We start from the raw sequence: 19012 nt of genomic DNA on the forward strand, positions 1-19012 counted from the left end.
CCACCTCAAAAAATCCAAATCCACCAAAACCACTAGAGCAAGCGACTTAAACCTTAGCACGGATATAAATAGGACGTGCTGGAGGGATAGATTTATCACTCAGAGACTCCCTATGCTGTGGAATAAAATCCCGGTCCATGTGAGGCAGAGCACCTCGCTGACTCTGTTCAAGAGAAATCTAGACCTGTGGATGGGAGATCGTAGGTTTACCCCAGGAATCATCTCTGTGTCACTGCTGGACAGAGGCACAACAAACTAATGGGCACAGTATTTTTTCATATAAGGGGGTGGCGTAAGCCACAAAAATTTGGGCTAGGCTTATAAATGCCTTAGGGCAGATAGCCTAGTATAAACCTATGAACCTATGAACCTATATAATATATATATATATATATATATATATATATATATATATATATATATATACACATACATACATACATCACACAGTCAATCAGATCTGGTAACAGGAAAACAAGAGATTGCAATAATGAATGGTAAGCAAACCCAAAGAGAATGTTGGGGGTCTTCAGGCAGGGGACCCCCAGCAGATCAGATGCGAATCAACCTAGCTTTCCCTGCCACCTTACCTCTCTTAAGATAACCTTAACCCTTCTCCCTTCCCCACACTTTACACCTTATTCCCCCCTCCTAAACTAGGGTGCTTCTTGGAAAAAATATTGTTCAAGTGGCCTCCCTCTTTTCCAAACACCAGATGGAACTTATTAAGTCAGTTCTAAAAAACACATGCCAGATACCAGAGCTACAGAAAAAGGAACCCCCCTCCCCCCAGTGGAGGAAGGTGAAGGATTTTACTCCAGACTCTTCCTGGTTCCAAGAAAGGGTGTTGCAGGCCCATTCTGGACCTATCCCACTTCACTTCCTAGACCGTCCTAAATTCAAGATAATTACCCTGCAAAACCTTTGTGGTGACCCTAAACTTAAAAGATGCTTACCTCTACGTTCCTATAGCAAAAAAAGTATCCAAGATTTGAAGCAGGGGAGATCATCATCAGTTCACCACCTTTGCTCTTTGGCTTGTCCACTGTTACCAAAGTATTTACAAAAAGTCTGTTCCCCATTAGTAGCTTTTTGCAGGACAAAGGGTATTCAGATTTACTCCCACTTAGATGAGTCCCTTTCAGGGTAAAACAAATGTTGTGAATTTCACCATGAAATGCTTCAGAGGGACATGTAACTATCAACATGGAGAAATCCTCCCAGACCCCCTCTAAGAAATTGATTTTCCTGAGTGTGTGCCAGTCACAGAGCCTTCCCCTTTCAAGGACCATTTTAGATAGTTCCATTCAAAAACAGGAGACTGCAGCCAGAGAATATCTCAGACTCTGTGTGTACAGTAAGCATGCATGCTGATGGTCCCCCTTAGCACACCAACACAAGGAAACTCCAGTGGTAAAGAAACTGTGATGCCAAGACATTCACCCTGTGGAGTCTAGGATTTCCCTACTGCCAAATGTAAAGAATGTAATCTCATGGTGGATCCAACAATGTGTCAGGAACAAGGGGATTCTATTCTGGCCCCCTTAACAAACTATTACCCTCGCCATTTTACCACAGACTACACAGACATCATGGGGAGGCTCATATAGGAAATCTCCTGGGGGATGGGGTGGGGGAGCAGAATAAGAAAGAAATGCATAAATAACAAAGAAATGATGGCACTCATCCTGACCTTAAAAGCTTTTCTCCCTCAATGAAGGCTGAAGTGCCACAAGTGAAAAGGGATGACACCATAGTTATGTGTTACATAAATAAGCAGGAAGGGACTCGCTACCACTTATTCTGCAGCTGGGCCAAGCATGTAGGCCTGGGCAATAGCCAAAGAGGAAGGGGTTCCCCTAAATGACCATGAATATCCCTTCTGTGCAGAACATAGTAGCAAGCAGACTAAGCAGATCCCAATCATGCCCTCACAAGTCAACATTACACAGGGACTCATTTGTAGACTTGACCAGGAGATGGAGTGTACCAGATGAAGACCTTTTTCCTCTTCCAATCCAAGCAGGCAGCTGAGACAGTTTTTCGCTATGTTGACTCCAGGAGCCTGGAGGAGATATGGCTTCTCCATGAACTGAAAAGGTCAGCTCTTACACACACACTCACTCCCATACCCTTGATCCTTAGGGTAGTGACCAAAGTAAAGCAAGAGTGGCCAAAACGATTCTCCTAGTTCCCTTTTAGCCAAGACAACACTGGTTCATTTGCTCATTCTCGCTCTATCCTGCAAGAGAAAACAGGAAGTGTTACCTCAGTGAGCAAATCTACTGACTTAACACACATGATTCCTTGCTGCGCCCAAATCTGGCCATATTGAGGCTGACAACCTGGATGATCTTGCCCTAATACCAGGCTTGCACAAATATTCAGGAGACATGCTAAATACTATGAGAGATTCTAGGAAACTCAGTACAAGCTCTCTCTCTGATACAGTGACTACAGTGGCACTAGTCCTGGAATAACTTTCCAACCTCAAAAAATCTATCAGTAAAAACATAATGAAAACTCCAGCAAAGCTAGAACTTCCACTGAGTGACCTCCCAAACCGTCTTGTATCAGAGGCACATGGGATATATGCAAATTATCCTTATGAACATCAGGTGTTTCAGCTAACTGGCAATTCTGAATGCCCATGACTTGTTTCGTCATTTTAATAGACAATTTCAGGCCAATAAAGCCAAACCTCACTAGCTGTGGATATGTATATTTCGGCCTTGTTATGACCTCGTCAGCACAGCACAAGCAGAGTGTTTGACTAAGCATTAGAAACACAGGGCTGTAATACACAGCTGATGTCCATTATCATTAGGGTCACAGCAAAAATATCCCAAACAAACTAAAACAATGAGTGAGAAGGTCACTGAAAAAACAATCAGTAAAAACAAAATGAAAACTCCAGCAAAAATCTGGTTTAGCTTATTCATCTCTAAAATGTCAAGCTTCCCCTTTGTATGCAGTCTGTTAGCCAATTCCTGAGGAGTCATCCATCTCAGGCCCCCTAAAAAGCAGAAGGCTCTTCTCTAGCATGGACCCTCAACTATGTACTACAAAAATTAACCCCCCCCCCCTCAATGAGCTAGCACCCTTACCCTCTATACAGTTTCTCTCTGTCTTGGAATATGGTGTTCTTGGTGGTGCCACAGTTAATTATTCTTACAACTCTGTCTAGTTGTAAAAAAAAAAAAAAACTCTTCCTGGCATTCCACCAGGACAGAGTGGCACACAGTACTAATCCCTTTTTTATGCCTACGGTGGTTTCTGAATTGACATACAACTTCCAGTCTTTTTTTCCAAAGCCATAAACTCATGTAAGAGAGCTCCAGAATCCCTTGATGTGCACAGACAGCTGGTTTCTACTACACAGAATGAAAGACTTGAGAAAAACTGAGAAGCTATGTATCCCATTTGTAAAGTGAAATGAATATAAACTGGTGTTGGTTCTGTTATCTACTAAGATTTGAGTCTTTATGTTCCCGCCTCGATCAGCTCGACCAAAATCAGCGGGTGTTACACACCTTAATATCTGCAAACACCGGTGAGAGGAAAGTACAGTTTTGTACCTACCATAAATGTAGATGTTCGAGTGCTAATACAGCTGCAGTCATAACAGATGGGTTCTCCTGCCGTCAGGTGGGTCCTCGGTCGGCCGAATTCCAAAGTCTAGGTCCGGCGTCGGTTGTCGTCGCTTTCTTTCCTGACGTCAGTGCGACAGGGGTACATAAGACACAGCCAACACCATTTTCTTCAGTCTTTCTTGCCCCAGATGTCAGGTGCTCCCAGAAGGAAGGATATATATATATATATATATATATATATATATATATATATATATATATACACATATATACATACACATATATATATAATATGTAATCATGCAATGCAATATAATCAAAAATCAGTAGTTGCAAGCAAATACACCACAGAAGGATAACCCAAATAGGTTGTAAGATGAGGAGTTAGCCACTAGGTCTGTACTCAGAGGGGAAGGAGGGAGGGAAACCTGGGCTGCAGCTGTATTAGCACTCTAACATCTACATTTATGGTAGGTACAAAACTGTACTATGTTCATCGTGCATACAGCTGCAGTCATAACAGATGGGTAAAATCCCAAAGCTACACACAGGGTGGTTGGCACTAGGTGGAACTGGGAGGAGCCAGAATGCCCTGCAACACAGCAGTGGCAAAGCCTGCTCTAGTTTTGGAGTATAAAGGTAGGTGGTAGTGTTTAGTGAAGGTATGCACAGAACTCCAAGTGGCTGCCTCCAAAATATCTTTGGTAGGGACTCCTCTGAGGAAGGCTGCAGAGGTAGCTGTGGCCCTTGTGGAGTGGGATCTGATGCCTGCAGGTACAGATTTACCATGAAAGGAGTAACAAAACCGTATGCAGTGGCCTATCCATTTTGAAATTGTCTGTTTGGAAATTGGCTTCCCTTGAGCTCCTACAGCATAGGACACAAAGAGTTGTTCTGATTTCCTGAAAGGCTTTGTTCTGTCCAAATAGTAACGTAGCTGTCTATGGATGTCTAAGGAATGTAGCAGCCTTTCCCCTTTGTTTTGAGGATTGGGGTAAAAGGTAGGTAAGTATGGCCTGATTTAAAGCTACCCTGGATACTACCTTAGTCATAAATGACGGGTTGGTTCGTAGGGAAACCCTGTCCTGATGGAAGATGAGATAGGGCTGCACAGCCATGAGGGCTTGTAGTTCCGAGACCCTACGAGCTGAGGTAATGGCCAGAAGGAAAGCTGTTTTCCAGGACAAATATTGCAAATCTGTTGAGGCAGCTGGTTCAAAGGGAGGCAATGTTCATTTTTCTAGAATGTAATTAAGATCCCAGGCTGGTATTGGTTGTTTCCTTGGAGGTCTTTTATTCTTAGCCCCTCTGAGGAACTGCCTTAAGAGTGGGTGAGAGAATAAGGGTGGATCAGTGTTGTATTCTGCAGAAATGGCTGAGGCATGGATTTTGATGGAGGCATGGATTTTGACGGAGGAAAAAGAAAGTCCACTGTTCAACAGCTCAGCTAGATACTGTAATATCTGAGGCAAATTCAGTTTTCTACGATCCTGGCCCTTTTTCTCATTCCAAACGCAAAACCGTTTCCATTTTGCGGAGTAAGCTTTTCTAGTAGATGGCCTTCTGGCCTCCAAAATGACATCCTGCACCTCCTTGGAGAGTAGGGTCTGTTGTGGTGTTAAGGAATTTTCCATGCAGCCAGATTGCATGTTTTCAGCTGACTGTGAAGAGTTTTGTAGCTGTGCTGAGTCAGGAGAAGAGGCATTAGAGGTAGGGTCCAGGGAGGAGAATGTGTTCGGCTCCTCAGGAGTGGGTACCAGTGTTGTCTTGGCCAGTCTGGAGCAATCAGTATCATCTTCGGTCTGTCTGCTCTTGCTTTCAAGAGCACCTTGGGCAGTAGAGGCAAAGGTGGGAAGGCGTAAACTGTCCGTGCTGCCCAACTGAAAGAAAAGGCGTCCACTCTCCAGGCCTTTGGATGAAATGTCCTTGAGCAGAATTTTGTCAACTGATGATTCCTGTGGGAGGCAAAGAGATCTATGTCTGGCCTTCCCCACTCTTGGATTATCTTTGTAAACACTTGAGGGTGCAACTTCCATTTGTGCGGGTCTGTCATATTTCTGCTTAGATTGTCTGCCAGTGTGTTTTCCAAACCTGGCAGGTACTGTGCTTAAAGTTCAATTTGCCATTCCAGAGCCATGTTCCAAAGTGACATGGCCAGCCTGCACAGGGGGTATGAATGTGTTCCTCCTTGTTTGTTTATGTACCACATTACTGTGGTGTTGTCTGTTCTTATCAATAATTGCCCTGGATGCAGGAGGTCCTTGAAAGCTGTAATTGCATTTATCACTGCTAGCATTTCTTTTTGATTGATGTGAAGGTGCTTTTCCTTTTGGGACCATTTGCCCTGAATGCACCTGTCATGTGTGCCCCCCAGGCGTAGTCTGAGGCGTCTGTTGTGATGACTTGATTTGCTTGAGGCTTGCAGAATGGTAGACCTGTGTTTGTTTGGCATGCTTGGGCCCACCATAGAAATTCCTTTTGCAAACATGGAATTAGTGGTATTATTGTTTCCAAACTGTGGCTGTGTTGAGACCATAGGTTTTTTAGGTACCATTGAAGTTTCCTCATATGCAACTTTGCACATGGGATTAGAAGAATGCAAGATGCCATGAAGCCCAGAGCCTGCAGGATTTTCCTTGCAGTTAGCCTGGTACAATTTGCTAGCATCTTGAAGTATTGAGTTAGTTGCCCCTGTTTTTCTGGCGTAAGATAAGCCATCTGGGTGTTTGTGTCCAAGTTGGCACCCAGGAAAATTATTTTCTGAGATGGTGTTAGCCTGGATTTCTCTTTGTTGACTGTGTATCCCAGAGAATTCAATAACCGTGCTACATAAGCCATATGTTCCAGAAGTATGTGTTTGTTGTCCGCTTGGATCAGGCAATAGTCCAAATAAGGGTAAATTTGTATCCCTTGAAGTCTGCAGTAGGCAATTACTGATGCCAGGCATTTCGTGAATACACTGGGCGCAGTATATAAGCCAAAGGGCAATGCAGAGAATTGACAGTGGATTGAACCTGCAAGAAATCTGAGGTATCTTCTGCAGCTTTGTCCGATTGGGACATGCAGGTATGCCTCCTTGAGGTCCAATGTCACCAGCCAAGACTCCTTGCCCAGCATGGGAAGAAGCTGCTGTAAGGTGAGCATCTTGAATTTTGGTACGAGTAGAAATGTGTTTAGGATGGATAAGTCCAAAATGGGTCTCCAATCGGTTCCCTTCCTTGGTACCAGGAATAGTCTGGAATAAAAACCTTGACCTTGTTCGTGAGTAGGTACCTCTTGAATAGCTTTCATGTCCATGAGCTTTGAAATTTGTATTTGAGCCTCTGCCCTTTGATTGTGTGGCAGGTTCGGCATGCCTCTCATTTTTGGAAGAGTGTGAAAATTAAACCTGTAGCCTCTGTTTATAATGTCCAGGATCCATTTGTCTTTTGTGACAATATGCCAATTTTTTGAAAATAATGCCAGCTTTCCTCCCAAGGGTGCTGCCACCTGAGCCTTGCTTGGCATGCAAAGGGGAAAGTCATTGGGTTTGTTGCCTGTATTGTTGTGCACTGTCTTCGCCACCTCTTGGTGCTGGAGATTGCCATTGTCTGCCTCTATATGATCCTTGAGATTGTCCTCTGCCCCTTGTGCGCCTGTATCTACCTCTTTGGGGCGTGTCCGTGGCTGGAAAGGACCAGTTTTTTGAAGGCCAATTTCTGCTAAAACGTGGTGGTTGTACCTGTAGAAAAGCTTTGACAGTTTGCATAGATTTAGCTTTTTCTTCAATTTTCCGTAGTATCTCCTCAGCATTAGTACCAGATAATACATCCTTTTGTAAAGGAGCATCTAGTAGTTTAGCTTTAACATGATCAGGCAAGGTTTGTTCCCTAAGCCAGGCATGTCTACGAATGACTGATCCTGTAACAGCAGCTCTACTTGAGGCCTCTAGAGCATCATAGCCACATTGCAAGGTGTGTTTAACCACTTGTTCTGCGCTATGCAGCATATCCTGTAACTCCTTCAAATCTGGTTGTTCAGGTTGTGACATTTTATTCCTTAATTGTGATAACAGAAACTGTTGATATTTAAGCATATGGAACTGACAATTTAAGGCCCTCATGGCTAGGGTGGCCGAGGTATATACCTTTTTACCCCACCTTTCTAAGGATCTAGACTCTCTCTCGGAAGGTAATGGATTCTTAGCAGTAGAGGCCTTCATTCCCTTGGGGCCTTGAGAAATGGTTTCAGGGTCAGCATTATGGCTTTTGTAAAGAAATTGGTGCGAGTTAGGAACTCTGTAGTACCTACCAGGCTTGACTGGGGCAGGAGGCAGGGAATCCGGATTAAGGCAAGCCTCCGAGTAAATATCATCAAGTATGTCCAAGACAGGAGGTATCGCCAGAGGTCTGTACTGAGGTAGCAAAAGAAATTCCCTAAGCCTTTTCTTGGAATCTGAAAAATCTTGGCCTTCCCAATGGAAGTGTTCCCTCAAGGTATGCAAGGTTTCCCCGAAAGAAAAATCCTCTGGGGGGGATACAGAAGGAATGGACTGCTCTGCATCAGAATCTTCAAAAGGGGAGTACGAGTGTTCCTCTTCATCAGAATGTTCTGAAATAATGGAGCCCTGGTCAGAAGAGGGAGAATCTTCCTCCATTCTGGGTCTCTTGTCCGGAGGGGGTTGGGAACCCCTGATAAGAGTGATTAAATCCTCAGCCATTTTGAGCATCTCCTTTTTAGGCATGGGACCTGGAGATGGGCCCTGTGCAACAGGCCTTTTGGAATGCATGGCTGATTTAGACTTAGTAAAGGCCTTTATGGAAAAGGAAGATGAAGGTCTGAAGACACCAAGGGTGGAAGTGGACCTGTCCACATTAAGAGGCTCAACACTCACAGTGGCTTCGGTAGCTGTAGTCAGGGTATGGGCCGAGGAACCTGCAGTCTCGGTTACAGAAGACACCACCAGAGAAGTGTCGTCGGTAGTCAGGGGCTGCGTAGGCGCCTCAATGAGAACCGGACCACATGTAGCCGGTTTTGGCGTGGTGTTGGTGGAGACCGCGGACCTCGCGTGCCGGTCTTTGTCCTTGCATTTTTTGGACAAAACAGTAGTCGGAGTCTCCGACGACATTTTATAATTAAAAGCTTTACCAAAAAAGTGCTGGGCGAACTCCGCCCGACGCTTAATAGTGCGTTTATTGAAAGTAGCACAAAAGCGACAGCCCGAGACGTCGTGGTCTGGGCCTAAACAAGGTATACAGAGGGAATGGAAATCCTTATGCGGTATTTGCTTCCCACAAGAAATACAATTGTTAACTTTGTCTGACATCAGTCTGAGACAAGAAAAGTTTCCCCAACAGGGTACTTAGCTTTAAAGAAGACTTCGGTTTCCAAATTTTCGTAATTTCAGGAGCTGGTCGACCGGCACTTGTGAACTGCTTCTGCTTCGGGCACCGCGCGGCAAAAAAGACTGAAGAAAATGGCGTTGGCTGTGTCTTATGTACCCCTGTCGCACTGACGTCAGGAAAGAAAGCGACGACAACAGACGCCGGACCTAGACTTTGGAATTCGGCCGACCGAGCACCCGCCTGACAGCAGGAGAACCCATCTGTTATGACTGCAGCTGTATGCACGATGAACATCAGTAGGATTGTGAACTTACCAGCTGCCTTTAATGTAGCTGCTGTCGATTCCGGTGCTCCTCAGTATGCGGCGTTGACTGTTAATAGTCAAAGTGACAACAGTACACCGCCCCCAGCACAAAGGCTTTCAGCTACTTCACCGACTTTGACTGCGTGTTCAGGAGTTAATCAATAGGAGGTTGCTCCCGTTTTACCTCTCGAGACAGTCGGATTACCAGGTACATTGTCAAATGGCGCAACATCCATTTTGCCTAAAAAACAATCGGAAGATTTTCTACCTATGGCATCATGGATTCAGGGTAAATTTTCCTTTTCTAATGGTCAACAAGATGTTTTAAATCGGACGGCAGACAACTTGGATAATGGGTCAACTTTTGCTCCTAATATAGTAAGTAATTTAAAAATGCTTGACTCATATTTATTTAAACTTAAAAAACCCAGTTGGAAATTGCATACTTTAACGAGTGCTTGAACCAGAAAATTATACCCAAGGGCTTACGTAGATCTCAGTACCCGACGGGGTTAGCTAAGGATTCGTTGTTTCATAAAGAACTTTTACAACTGTTCGACCGTCACGGTTTTGAGTTACTTAATCTCCTGATTAAGCACTATTCTCTTTTGGCTAATGATATTTCTGACTCAGTATTGAACTTGGACAAAAAAGTGGTCGATGACATTGAATTTATTAGATATAAATATGAGTATGCAAGAATACGGTCAAGTATAGACCAACACATGTCGAAGTTACAAAACAATAAAAGTAAACTTTTAAGAGACATCAAGGTGTATAGTGAAGGGTCAGCGTACCCTCCACCTCCCCCTTTTCAAGTATGGCAACGAGGTGTCTCTAATGAGCCGGATACCAATGTGATACACCCACAAGGTACATCTTGGAATGATGGGCAAGTGCCTGTTGTCTCTAACAATGGTATCAATGACTCTGACAGACTCTGAGTTACCTATATTAAGGAGAAGCGAGAGATTACAGAATGGCCCTCGTGTGTACTACAATAACACAAGGGTCTTACAACAACCTGCCCATGCTGAAAGTCAGGATTTTCAGCAGTTCCATCATTCTGGGGCGAGACCAGAACAGCAGAGGAATTTCTACAACAACAAGAGCAAAACCAGATCAGTGATGAACACGAAGTAACCGTGAGGGAGGACACTCGTGGTAATGAGGTAATTTATCTCACAGAGTGTTCCTCCAGGTTTGGCAATGTCTCGTTTATGGACTCTTTAGATCTTGATGTCAGTAGCAATACTTCGGACATTTATGTTAACTCTATTTGAAGTTGATAAGACTGGTCCGACTATTGTTTATAATGACAATCATGACTTTAAGGTTTTTAATTTTTCAACTTGTCCTATTTCTTCTGATTTAGTCAATTTTTTAGCCAAGGGTTTTACTTATGTCCCGCAACAGCGGCTTGATTTAACTAAAATGATTATAGATTTAAAATTTTTTTCAGGGAAATTTTCAGTTACTATTTGGTAATAGTTTGGGGTTGGAAGGAATGCAATTATTTCGCATCCCTAGTATATTTAACTCTCCACTACACCCTGTGGTTCAGTCTTTTGAAGCATTATATGAATTGGATTTTAGAGCATTATCTAGATCAAGGGAGCGATGTATCAACAAGTTAGCGGACGGGAAGGGTGAACAGGATTTGATCAAGTTTATCCATTCACAGAACATTCGGATATGTAAACCTGATAAAGATGAGGGCATAGTAGTGTTTGATATAGATAACTACAATGACCGAATTAAGGAGTTGCTCAATGATGAAACTTATTCGATAAGTTCTAGATCTGAAGTGAATGGTGCATACAACATGGTTAAATCTTGTATTAACGACCTTTTTATAGAAGGGGTATAGATCAACACCTTTTGAATTACATGACTACTTCATTTCCTGTGTTTCCTTCATTGTTTGGAATCCCTAAGATCCATAAGGATCTTATAAATCCACCTATGAGGCCCTTAATAAATGGCCGTGGTTCTCCCACATATGCTTGTGCAAAAGTTGTTGATTCTTTTCTACAAAAATGTGTTAAATCTGAAGTTCAAATCTGTAAAGACTCCTGGTCATTCTTGACAGATGTGAATAAGTTGGAGTATAGTTCTAGTTACAACATGCTAACAATTGATGTAAAGGACTTATACACTTGTATTCCCCACCAAGTAGCGATAGACTGGGTCGCTTTCATGATGAGGAAGCATGATGTTTCTAGTGACAGTATTTCTTTAATTATTGAATTATTGGATTTAATTTTAACTAACAATTATTTTATTTTCAATGAAGAGTTTTATTTGCAAAAGGTAGGGTTGGCTATGGGGTCGCCTTGTGGGGCTAGCGTAGCCAACCTTGTGATGGCATATTGGGAGTCCGAGTTTGTATTCAAGAATCAACTATATGTAGATAATGTTGTATATTATACAAGATATCTTGATGATATCTTTGTTTTACTAAATGGTGAGGAACAGGTAGCTTCCAGTCTTTTAGAGCTCTTTAACTCTACAACTGAATTTTTAAAATTTATCTCTACCTTTGATAAAGTATCAATTGCATACCTGGATGTATTAATTAAGAAAAACAATGAATTGAACTGCTTTACAGTGAGAATACATAGAAAAAATACATATTCGAATATGTTTCTTCATTTCTCAAGTAGCCACCCCTTTTTTCAGAAAAGGGCAGTTGTCAAAGGACAACTTGTTAGAGCAGCTCGTATTTCTACACAAGAAGCTGATTTTAATGACGAATGTGAATTTTTGAAATCAGCTTTTACACATAGGGGGTACCCTTTAGAGTTAACTGAAGAATTAATTCAGGAAGTTAAAACTAAAAGGTTGAATCAAGTTTATGTACCTTTATTGGCTTTGAAAATTGTAGATGCTGAATTGAATTCCCAATTTAATGTAATTAATGGTTCGAATGCGAGTTCACTAACTTCAAAGGGAGTTTGTGACGGTTTGGCTTGTAGTTTTATTACTACTTTCTGTACACAGAGTTATTCTTGTGTTAATATAATTAAGAAAAATTGGGATCTCTTTAGCTCGAATCAAAGTTTATTAAATAAATTGGGGGAAGGACCAAAAATAGTGTTTAAAGGTGGGAAGAACTTGAATGATCTATTAGTGTACAAGACGAGCACGCTTGTTAAAATACCAGGGATGGTGAAATGCGAAGCCTGTAACGTGTAAACACATAGAGAACTAATTCCTTCATTGTTAATGATTATAGATATAAGTTACGGAGGAAATTTAACTGTAATTCTAGGGAAATAGTATATTTAGCTAGGTGCATGATTTGTCCTGCCTTCTATGTAGGTAAGACGGAGCGGTGGCTCAGCGATAGGATATATGAGCATATTTATGCCATAAATCACAATAAAGCGGACAATGCCCTAGCCAAATATGTTGCTTTGTATAGTAACCATTATTTTAAATTTTTGGTGATTGATTCTATATCTAGGTATCCTAGAGGAGGTCCACACGCTTTTAGATTACTTGAATTAGAATTGAAATGGCAAATTATGTTAAACGCTTGTAATGTACCTGGTTTAAATGATGCAATTTCTATCAGCAGTTTCCTGAGACTTAGGAGTTTAAGCAGATAATAGAATACTGCACATTTGATGAGTATAAATGTTTCTTGATTATTATTATTATATTTTATTTTAACATAATAGGGTCAAGTAACTTTAAGATATAATGGTACTTTAATTGATTCATTGTTTTTTCATTTTGGCGCCTTTTTTGGCATTTTACTATTTAAATGAGCTGGTCTGTGTGTTTTTTGTATTCTGATGAAGGCTGTTGTATCAGCCGAAAAGCGCTTCAAAATCAATTGGAACTATTAAAGAGAGTTGGTTGCCAGTTTGTTCGTGCACAGACAGCTGGTATTCTACTACACAGAATGAAAGACTTGAGAAAAACTGAGAAGCTATGTATCCCATTTGTAAAGTGAAATGAATATAAACTGGTCAATAACCACACTTTCCAAGTGGCAAGCATATTGCCTTCTTTCCCTTTACCAAAATATTGGAAAATGAATCTCAGGCAATGCAACTGCACATTCCAGTAGTCCTACAGAACTAATAAAGCTCCCAAGCAAAATGGGCTGAGGTGATTTGGAAGGTATAGCAAATGAATAAATAATTCTGATGCTATTATTATGCATTTAGCAGGGACAATTACAGACCTAACAGTGATGTGCTTAGAAACATTTTTTTTTCTGCGCTGCAGCAAAAGAATGTATTCATTAGATTCAAAATTAAACAAAATCAAAGTTAAATTTTTGGACACAAAATCATTACCACTATAAATTATGAGTTTCTTTGGAATAACCTTCCTGTTTAAAAGACTTCCAAGAGCACTCACACTTCATGATATATTTAATTTACTTATTTGCATTTGTTTACCGGGTTGGTCCACTGGGCCTTGATGAGGCCATTTTCAATGGAGGCCCAGGGAGAAAAGCTCCACAATCAAATATACAATACAATAAGTGCAGTACAAAACACATACAATTCCATAGATTATCATAAGCTACATAGAAGTGTCGGAGTTGCAGTATGGAATTGAGTGAGTAGGTGAGAAACTGTTGCACATTATCCTCTATGGTGTAATCTAATAACTTGATTATATATTTCTGACTTGACAAGATTGGATACTAAGTTGGACAATTAGGTTACTCCAAGTAACAGCATAGTGTGAATAATTAATTCTAGTAAAGTCATTAACTTGAAGTAATGGTACAACAGATACAGTAGGAAGAGTTAGAATTACAGTTGCCTAAGCAAGAAGGCGGAGGAAAAGTTATTACAAAGTAGTAGGTAGTGTTTAGTTTTGGGAAGTGCAGTCATGGGACATACGCACTGCTAAAAACAGGACAGGTGTTGTCTCAGGGATTTTTTAAACTGCTGTGTCACTAACAGTCCTGAGGGATGATGGGAGAGTATTCCACAGTTTGGCAATAATGAAGGAGTAAAGCATCTGACCAGCTGAAAAGTACAGTTTTGTACCTACCATAAATGTAGATGTTCGAGTGCTAATACAGTTGCAGTCATAACAGATGGGTTATCCTGCCATCAGGCGGGTCCTCGGTCGGCCGAATTCCAAAGTCTAGGGCTGGCGTCGGATGTAGTCACTTCTTCCCTGACGTCAGTGCGGCAGGGGTATAAAAGAACCAGCCGACGCCAGATGTCAGGTGCCCCCAGAAGGAAGGCAAAACATAAATTTATGTGATAATGCAATGTAATATAATCAAAAAACAGTAGTTGCAAGCAGATACACCATAAACGAATACTCCAATCAGGTTGTATGAGGAGGTGTTTGTCATTAGGCCTGTCCCAAGAGAGGAAGGAGGGAGGGAAACCTGGACTGCAGCTGTATTAGCACTCGAACATCTACATTTATGGTAGGTACAAAACTGTACTATGTTCATCGTGCATACAGCTGCAGTCATAACAGATGGGTAGAATCCCAAAGCTAAAAAGGGGTGGCAGGCACTAAGTGGAACTAGGAGGACAAGGATGCCCTGCAAGACTGCTGTGGCAAAGCCCGTTCTAGATTTAGAGTATAGTGGTAGGTGATAGTGCTTAAAGAAAGTATGTACAGAACTCCAAGTTGCTGCTTCCAAAATATCCTTGGTAGGAACCCCCCTGAGGAAAGCTGCAGAGGTAGCTGTGACCCTTGTGGAGTGAGATCTGATACTTGTAGGTACAGTTTTTCCATGAAATGAATAACAAAAGCGTATGCAGTGGGCTATCCATTTTGAGATTGTCTGTTTGGAAATAGCCTTTCCTTGAGCACCTGTAGCATAGGACACAAAGAGTTGCTCTGATTTTCTGAATGGCTTTGTCCTGTCCAAATAATAACGAAGCTGTCTGTGAATGTCCAAGGAATGTAGCAGTCTCTCCCCTTTGTTTTGTGGATTAGGATAAAAAGTAGGTAAGTGGATAGCCTGATTCAAGGCTACACTGGATATTACCATTGGCATAAAGGAAGGGTTGGTTCGTAAGGAAACTCTGTCCTGATGGAAAATGATGAAAGGTTGCACAGCCATGAGGGCTTGTAGTTCCGAAACCCTGCGTGCTGAGGTGATAGCCAGAAGGAAGGCTGTTTTCCATGACAAATAGTGCAGTTCTGTTGAAGCAGCTGGCTCAAATGGAGGCAGGGTCAGTTTTTCTAAAATGAAATTGAGGTCCCAAGCAGGTACTGGTTGCTTCCTTGGGGGTTTTATATTCTTAGCCCCTCTGAGGAACTGTCTTAAGAGCGGATGAGAGAATAAAGGAGGATCAGTGTTGTATTATACAGAAATGGCTGAAGCATGGATTTTGATGGAGGAGAATGAAAGTCCACTGTTTAGCATCTCAGCTAGCTACTGTAATATTTGAGGTAAATTCAGTATCCCAGGATTCTGTCCCTTTTTCCGATTCCAGGCACAAAACCGTTTCCATTTGGCGGAGTAGGCTTTTCTAGTAGAGGGCCTTCTGGCCTCCAAAATGACATCCTGCACCTCCTTGGAGAGGAGGGTCTGTTGGCAAATCAAGGAATCCTCCATGCGGCTAGATTGAGTGTTTTCAGCTGACTGTGAAGAATTTTGAAGTTGTGCTGTGTCAACAGAAGAGGAATTAGAGGCAGGATCCATGGTGGGGAATGCGTCAGGCTCCTCAGGAGTGGGTACCAGTGTTCTCTTGGCCAGTCTGGAGCAATGAGAATCATTTTTGGTCTGTCTGCTCTGGCTTTTAGTAGAACTTTGGGCAGCAGAGGAAGAGGTGGAAAGGCATAAACTGTCAATGTTGTCCAACTGAAAGACAGTGCGTCCACTTCCCAGGCCTGTGGATGATAGGTCCTTGAGCAGAATTTTTTCAATTGGTAATTTCTGTGGGTAGCAAAGAGATCTATGTCTGGCCTTCCCCATGCTTGAATTATCTTTGCAAAAACTTGAGGATGGAACTTCCATTCGTGTGGATCTGTCATATTTCTGCTTAGGTTGTCTGCCAGCGTGTTTTCCTTGCCTGGCAGGAATTGTGCTTGAAGTTGGATTTGTAATTCCAGAGCCGAATTCCAAAGAGACATGGCTAGCCTGCACAGGGGGTATGAATGGGTTCCTCCCTGTTTGTTTATGTACCACATCACTGTGGTGTTGTCTGTCCTTATCAATAGCTGGCCTGGACGCAGTAGGTCTTTGAAGGCCATAATAGCATTTTTTACTGCTAGCATTTCCTTTTGATTGATGTGTAGGTGTTTTTCTTTTTGGGACCATTTGCCCTGAATGCACTGATCTGTCATGTGCACCCCCCCCCCAGGCATAGTCCAAGGCGTCTGTTGTGATGATTTGATTTGCTTGAGGCATGCAGAACGAGAGACCTATGTTTCTTTGGCATGCTTGAGCCCACCACAGAACTTCATTTTGGAGACATGGAATGAGTGGTATAATTGTTTCCAAACTGTGGCTGTGTTGAGACCATAAGTTTTTAAGGTACCATTGAAGTTTCCTCATATGCAGCTTTGCACATGGGATTAGCAGGATGCAAGATGCCATGAATCCCAGAGCCTGCCGGATTTTCCTTGCAGTCAGCCTGGTGAAGGCTGCCATTTTTTCTGAAGTACTGAGATAGCTGCCCTTGTTTCTCTGGCGTGAGGTAGGCCATCTGGGTGTTAGTATTCAAGCTGGCACCAGGAAAATTATTGCTTGCGAGGGTATTAGTTTTGATTTCTTTTTGTTGACTGTGTATTCCAGAAAGTTCAACAACTTTATTACAAACGTCAGGTGTTTCAGAAGTATGTGTTTGCTGTCCGCTTGGATCAGGCAGTCGTCCAAATATGGGTATATTTGTATCCCTTGAAGTCTGCAGAAGGCAATTACTGATGCCAGGCATTTCGTGAACACTCTGGGCGCAGTAGATAAGCCAAAGGGCAATGCAGAGAATTGATAATGGGTTGAACCTGCAAGAAATCTGAGGTATCTTCTGCAATCTTGTCTGATAGGGACATGCAGGTATGCCTCCTTGAGGTCCAATGTTACCAGCCAAGACTCCTTGCCCAACATGGGAAGAAGCTGCTGTAATGTGAGCATCTTGAATTTTAGTGCAGTAAATATGTGTTTAGGATGGATAGGTCCAAAATAGGTCTCCAATCTTTGTCCTTCCTTGGTACCAGGAATAGTCTGGAATAAAAACCTTGACCCTGTTCTTGTGCAGGTACCTCTTGAATAGCTTTCATGTCCATGATAGCTGAAATTTGTTTTTGTGCCTCTGCCCTTTGATTTTGTGGTAGGTTTGGCATGCCTCGCATTTTTGGAAGGGTGTGAAAGTGGAATCTGTAGCCCCTGTCTATAATGTCCAGGATCCATTTGTCTTTTGTGACAATATGCCAATTTTTTGAAAATAATGCCAGTTTTCCGCCTAAAGGTGCTGCCATTAAAGCTTTGCTTGGCATGCAAAGGGGAAAGTCATTGTGACTGCTTTCTGAATGGCTGTGATCTATCGTCTCCACCTCTTGGTGTAGGTGCTTGCCATTGTCTGGCTCTAAATGATCCTTGAGATTGCCCTCTACCCCTCGGGCGCCTGTATCTACCTCTTTGAGGTCTGTCCGTGGCTGGAAAGGACCCATTTTTTGAAGGCCAGTTTCTACTGAAACGTGGAGGTTGTACCTGTAGGAAATCTTTCACTGTTTGCATTGATCTTGCCTTTTCCTCAATTTTCTTTAATACCTCCTCAGCTTTAACACCAAACAAAACATCTTTTTGAAGAGGTGCATCTAGTAATTTGACATGATCTGGTAAGGTTTGCTCTTTGAGCCAAGCATGTCTACGTATGACAGATCCTGTAACAGCAGCTCTACATGAGGCCTCTAAAGCATCAAAACCACATTGCAAGGTATGGTTACCAACTTGCTCTGCACTATGCAACAAATCCTGCAACTCCTTCAAGTCTGGTTGTTCAGGTTGTGACATTTTGCTTTTCAACTGAGATAACAAAAACTGTTGATACTTTAACATATGGAACTGACAGTTTAATGCCCTCATGGTTAAAGTAGCCGAGGTGAATACCTTTTCCCCCCACCTTTCTAAAGCTCTGGAATCTCTCTCTGAGGGTAATGGATTTTTGGCAGTAGAGGCCTTAATTCCCTTGGGACCCTGTGAAATAGTTTCTGGGTCAGCAGCATGGCTTTTGTATAGGAATTGGTGTGAATCAGGAACCCGGTAATACCCATCAGGCTTAACTGAGGCTGGTGGTAAAGAATCTGGGTTAAGGCTGGCCTCTGAATACACATCATCTAGTATGTCTAAGACAGGTGGGATAGCCAGAGGCCTGTGCTGAGGGAGCAAGAGAAAATCCCTGAGCCTTTTCTTGGAATCTGAGTAATCTTGGCCTTCCCAGTGGAAGTGTTCCCTCAAGGTATGCAAGGTTTCCCCAAAAGAATAGTCCTCAGGGGGGGAGACAGAGGGAATGGACTCCTCCGCATCAGAATCTTCAAAAGGGGAGTATGAATATTCCTGGTCTTCAGAATGTTCTGAGGTAATGGAGGCCTGGTCCGAGGAAGGGTAGTCCTCCTCCAATCTGGGCCTTGTGTCCGAGGGGGTTGAGAACCCCTGATAAGAGTAATCAAATCCTCAGCCATTTTGAGCATCAGTTTTTAGGCATGGGACCTTGAGAGGGGCTCTGTGGAGCTTGTCTTTTAGTTTTCATGGCTGTTTTAGATTTTGTGAAAGCCTTAATGGAAAAAGTAGAAGAAGGCCTGAAGACACCTTGAGAGGTGGCAGGCCCGTCTAAACTCTGGGTTTC

The sequence above is a fragment of the Protopterus annectens genome, chromosome 1.part0, assembly GCF_019279795.1.
Source record: "Protopterus annectens isolate FY-2018-M chromosome 1.part0, PAN1.0, whole genome shotgun sequence".
Lineage (NCBI taxonomy): Eukaryota > Metazoa > Chordata > Ceratodontiformes > Protopteridae > Protopterus > Protopterus annectens.